The sequence below is a fragment of the Perca flavescens genome, chromosome 22 (assembly GCF_004354835.1).
Source record: "Perca flavescens isolate YP-PL-M2 chromosome 22, PFLA_1.0, whole genome shotgun sequence".
In the NCBI taxonomy this organism is placed as follows: domain Eukaryota; kingdom Metazoa; phylum Chordata; class Actinopteri; order Perciformes; family Percidae; genus Perca; species Perca flavescens.
The window spans coordinates 678,570-684,522 of NC_041352.1; the positions used below are offsets into that span (position 1 = coordinate 678,570).

Consider the following 5,953-nt stretch of genomic DNA (forward strand, 5'->3'; position numbering starts at 1 on the left):
GACCCAGAGAACTTTTTACGGAGAAAAGCGGTCTGGCCTAAACTAACCACCTATTTAAGTTGGCAGCAGCACATTGAGCTACAATAACAACAGCACAGAGTTTTTGGAACTGGCATGGTAGTCTACATGTGTGTGTTCAATTCAGTTTAGATTAATTGTTAGGTGTTCAGTTAGTTGATGTAAGCGATTTCACCCCTGAAATGGAATATTGCTTTATACGTGTGCAGAGCTGTCAATGCTACATTGCATTTTGTGTTGCTACAAAAATTTTGCTTTTTGCAGTAGTTCATTATCTTTTATTTTACAGGAGTCTGGCCAAGAACATTCAAAATTATCGGGCAGTTCCTCCTTTAATGCATCACCCATGCGACAGACATCCACTCCTGTGAACGCAAGTCCTGCAAAGTACAAAACCCCTGGAAAGGTTGTGAAGTTATCCTTTCCAGAATATGTACTGCACACCGACACAGAACTTGAGCAAGTCCGACAACAATACTTTGAGTTATCAAAGAGAGGCGAACAGCGCAACTGCCAGATGTCAAATGTCTTGTGCAGGTCACTGTGTATACACAGCTATACAAAAGATTGCAAAATGTGAGATCCCCTCAAAAAAGAACTCCAGGTGGGAGACCTTCAAAGAGGTGAGCTGTAACTAATGATCAAAGATTCATCTGTTAATAATTTTCAAGATTAATTTAATTGATCCATTGTCTGGTCAATATAAAGTCCAAGGTGATGTCCCCAAAAGCCTTGTTTGGTCCACAACCTAAATATATTAATTTCACTGTCATAGAGGACTAAAGAAGCTAGAAAATATTCACATTTGAGAAGCTTAAATCATATTTGGACATGAAAAAAAAACAAGGACGAAAAGAAAAATGAATCAAAATTATCAATCAGATGGATTGATTTAGTAGTTGACAACTAATTGATTAACTGGCTAATCTTTGCAGCTCTACAAAGAGGCGCTGTCTTGAGCAGCCAACAGACACAGATGAAATGGATTCAAGTGACTCAACAATCATTCCAGATCGGTCCACAGAAGGAAGTGGCAGCCCAGGCTCAGACAGTAAAGAAAGTGAGTTAGAAGGTGAGTTTCAACTTTTCATTTACATATTTGCCCTTGTGAGGTATTTATATTTTAGATAAACTAATAAACCCACTTTATTGGTCAAGATGGCGGTCCTGACTTGATAAAAGTAAAAGGCTTTAAAATCAACATCAGGGGATAGGTATTTACACTACATTTGTACTGTTTTATTATCAATTTTTTACTACTCTACTGTGCAACAATACTTTCTATAACCTCTCCAGTATATCAAATAATTTTATGTATTTAAAACCCATGTGTCTCATTAGTGGCATTTTTGCTCTTTTTAATTGAATGTAATTTTTGCTTCCAAAATACCGAAATGATCCTTAAAGTACATTATACTATCAGAAGTATGTCTGTTATGTGTTGAAGGAAAAAGAAGATCCCAAAGCCTACCTGAAGAAGCACCATCTGCCCTCTCCAGTCCTGATGGTAAGTTGGTCCAACTGCCTCATGACTGTGTGTAATGGGGGTGTGTGCATCTTTGTAGGGGTGTACTTGTGTGCCTACAAGCAATTGTATGTGATTGCACGACCATATGAGTTTTAAGCAAATAGTTCTCATGCATTTATTATACAAGAAATTATTTGATTTTTTTTTTCTTTTTTTTTTCAAAAATGAATAGGTATTTGGTAGTCAGGATCACGACTTATATTTGTTAAAAGATTTAATTCCATGAAAGTTTAATCTAATATTAATGTATGATTTTCATAGCAGTTTTTTGAAATTTTTTAAAAACGACATGAGATTAATTTTTTTTAAACTGAGGCATATTAATTATGTGTTTTTGTGTCTTACAGCTAACAAGTCTGCAGATGTTGACAGTCCAGACACCTACAGTCCAGCAACCTTGGCCAAGCACTACAAGACCCTACAAACTTTGTATAAAAGAAAAAATTCAAACCACCAGGATGTCTCTCATCTCTTGGATTTGGAATTTGTAGCCAGAAGAGCATTCATTGATTCAAATACTATTCGCGAGGAGGACAGACATGAGAAGGTTCTAGAAGCATATCCTTGTTTCAAGGATGTTGGACATGTAAGTCGTTATTGACTGTGCATGATTAAAACCATGGTATCACACACAATGTTTAAAATACCAATTTTCTCTTAAATGATATATTCAGATGTCTGTATTGGTATATTTGATATTTCATAGGTGATGGATGAGCTTCAACGCATTTTGGATAAGGATAATACCAACTTCATCGATGAACTGAAGGGAAGATGGCATGACTTCTGCCAGAAGGTGCAGTTTTTTGGTGTATTGAAAAAGGCGCTGAAACCCCCAATGGGAATGGACAAAGGTAAGAAATGCTGTTTTGGTGTTATTAGTGAATAGGTTTTAGGGTGGTTTAGGTTAATTTGCTGAATGTTTTTTTTTATTATTATTTTTTTTTTTAAAGCAATGTGTCTGTTTTATATCTTTTTGATTAGATTTGACCTTGTGCACTTTGTCAAAGTGTTTAAGTAATAAATCTTTTCCTGTACAGCTGAACAGGCTCTTGAGATCCTACACACTTAAAAATGCTGGGTCAAATTAATTACAATTCTGGGTTGATTCAACTACATATTTGTTATATAGTGCTGGGCAAAATTAACCCATATGCCAGAAAATAAATTGCAATAAAACTGTTAAACTACAAACCTAGAACAGAATACATGCTAGATGTATGCATATATTATTTAATAAACACTTAAACAATACAAAAACAAAACAACATAATGGAATCTTTGAAAAAAATGTATTATATCAACAATATAGTGGAACTGGTGCAGTTCATATCACTCAGGTAGGAAAACATTCAGAGCAAAACAACAATTACGAATGAACTGGCTGAACATTCAACAGGTCTATAGTGAACAAATTCAAATTCCTATTAAAAAGCTGCTATTAAGAGCCATTAGCTCTACTTGCAAGCAAGTATTCTACTTTGAATAAACTTTACCATTTTAGACTCCCCTCCTGGCATTTCACGTGACCAAGTTTCAAACAACTTTGATGCAGCATCCCCATGCAGGACAAGCCTGTGGAATCTATAAAATGGAAAACACATTTTTAAAACCAATTCAATGTGGCACACTAATAAAACATTATAAACAATGCATCCTTATATGTAAGATCATATTTCCCTATACCTACCATGCCTTTGGTCATTAGGTGAGGGAACTCTTCGAGGATCTGATCGATGGTCCAATTGTTGTCCCTAATCCACTTGGCCCTGTAGACTGCTGTGTTCGGCATGTAGTTCTCTATCTGGCTGAGGGGCTGAGAATTATTTCTCAACCATTCTTTAAGCTGTGACCCACGTTCGTCTGATATGGTACATTCTGTAAAAAAGAACAAGAAAGTTGTCATTCACTGAAATATGGATGTTTTGCTTCATCAAATAATTTTTCAGTTTAATAATTACCTGGTATGAGAGCCCTTGCAAGAGCGCCATCATCTGGCGTTTGTGGTGGTGTCTGTGCCGTGCTCTGCAACCTGCTGGTTGATCTCAGCCGCTTCCTGACGTTCCGCAGCCTTTCCTCCAGGAATCCAGTGGCCGGCTCTATTCATCTATTTGAGTCACTTTGACATATTACGTGGAAGCTATTGAAAAAAAGAGGAAATTATATTTCATAAGAATTCATGTCTGAAAAGGGCTTTAGTAGCAATGCAGACTTGATATGCTGTGGATGGGAAAACATATTTCTTACCTTTTAAATCTTTCGACAAGGTCTGGCACTCTGTCAAAGTGTTAATGACAAAGCTATCCATTGATCTGAAACAAACACAAAAAGAGCAATGTAAAAGCAATGCAGACTAACAGCAGAATGTAATCCAATGTGAAGATAACAGCCATTTTATTTAGCATTACAATCCTCCCTCACTACAATTCATATGACAAATTGCATGCATGTGAATTGTTTTTACCTTTTTACAAGAATATTTGTGGCTGCTCAAAGCATAGCCTTCAGGGCACGAGTGTCAGTACAACAGTACAGCAGTGGTTCCCAAACTTTTTATTATATATATATATATATATATATATATATATATATAACCCTTAACTCAAGTGGCCCTTGTCGTTTGCCAGGCCGCCATTTTAAATAAGCATTTGTTCTTATCTATTGTGGGTCACCACATTACTTAAATAAATGCACATAAATGCATTTAGTCAGACATATCAGGTTATCTCACTGTTTTTACATACTTTCATCAGTCATACACTGTTATGCCTTCACATTTCACATTAAAAGCTTCAGGAAAAACAAGCACGTTCATTTATAGCCAGTTAAAATAATATAGCTAGCAAAGCAACTAACTGACAGCCTGTTGGCTAGTAAACTATCTAGCTAGCTAGCTAAACTATCTAGCTAGCTAGATAGATAGTTTGTTAACTGGTGAATCACCTGGCTAGCTTGAAACTAGCTGGCAAATTAGCCTGGTGAACTCAATAAACATGACCATATGCCCATGGGCATTATGAACTTGTTTCATTAATTCATTAATATAATTCAGACCAAACGGATAAGCTGTAGGCTATCCATGCTTCCATGATAACGGCTAAATGGCTAACGTTAGCTAGCTACGTTGTTAGCCAAACTAACCAACTAGCCTCACAATAAAAAGATAGTAATTTAATAGGTAACGCAACACAATTAGACATGTAGCTAGTGTACACAAACCTTTTATTATGTATTTGCCTCGTTGGATGACCAGACTGGTTCTCTGCTGTGACAAGCGCTCGGTGTGTGGACTCTGGTGATGATCTGATGACGTTCGAAGCACAAACAACCCAAGTGCTGGGTCAACCGATGTATGTTGGGTTGATGGATTTTGACTCAACACATGAGTTGCACAAAATAACCCAACTTCCATATAAATAACCCATAATGGGTAAAACATTTCATAACCCAGCGGTTGGGTAGATGAAATAACCCAGCATTTTTTAAGGTGTACGTGTGCTGCCATCACTGTTCCCCTCCACGTCTGCTCCTCCAAAGAGGGTACGAGATGCGAGTGAGGCTCTGGTGCATGTCCTCGAGGTGAGCTGTGTAAAATGTTGCAGGATCATTTTGACTGCAGTATCGGAAAAAATGATAACTGAAGGTGCTGCCCCTGACGACTCCCAATGTACTTCCTATTCACATACTGTATGTTCTAAGCCTTCAAAGACACCAAAAACATTTGTTTTTAGAAAGAGGATTTTCACTGGGTGATGTCTTTGCTATGTCACAGTAATGGGTGCATTACATGGTAGCAGGTTTTATCACCCTAATGATAACCAAGCAAGACTAGCCTAGCCTAGCCTTGGTTTTTAGTTCTTTTGGAAGGCTAGACGTGTGTAAACAGTAAATGCATTGGGGATAGTTAAAAACAGCACTTTCAGATGGAGCTTTCTCAGTACTGTTAACTTTTGTCAGAATTTTGCTTTGTAAAGTTGTGTTTGTAAACAACCCTCTACTCTAGGTTCCAAATGACCAAAATGCATGATCCTGACAGAAGGATGTCTGTTATGTGTTACAGGAAACAGAAGACCCCAATTCCTACTTGAAGAAACGCCCTCTCTCCTGTCCAGTCCTTATAGTCAGTCCGTCCTGATAGTCAGTCCGTCCAACTGCCTCCTAGTGGTAGGAGATGTGGCAATAACCACCTTTCCAAAAGACAAGCTTACCGAGAGTGCTTTATACCTTATGGCCTACTATTATACCCTACACCTGACTTATCCAAAGTGTGTAGCCACTCTGCTTTCAGTCACACAGACGGAGGTCCTCTTAGACAAAATCCATGAGAGAGATCTCACGTCGTCTTACAAGAAGATCATGGCTGAGTGGAAAGCTTTTATTGGCCAATAAAACCAGTGGTCAGATATG

The 5,953-nt window shown here is 37.6% G+C and overlaps 1 long non-coding RNA gene across 1 annotated transcript; it reads right to left on the reverse strand.

Annotated features, from left to right (window-relative positions):
- Positions 1–2,897: 2,897 nt before the first annotated feature.
- LOC114549477 (uncharacterized) lies at positions 2,898–5,252 on the reverse strand. Its single transcript, XR_003691553.1, has 5 exons — positions 4,766–5,252; positions 3,794–3,858; positions 3,508–3,686; positions 3,237–3,424; positions 2,898–3,130 (listed from the first exon to the last, which is right to left on the reverse strand). It is a non-coding gene; the product is annotated as an uncharacterized LOC114549477 (long non-coding RNA).
- Positions 5,253–5,953: the final 701 nt, after the last annotated feature.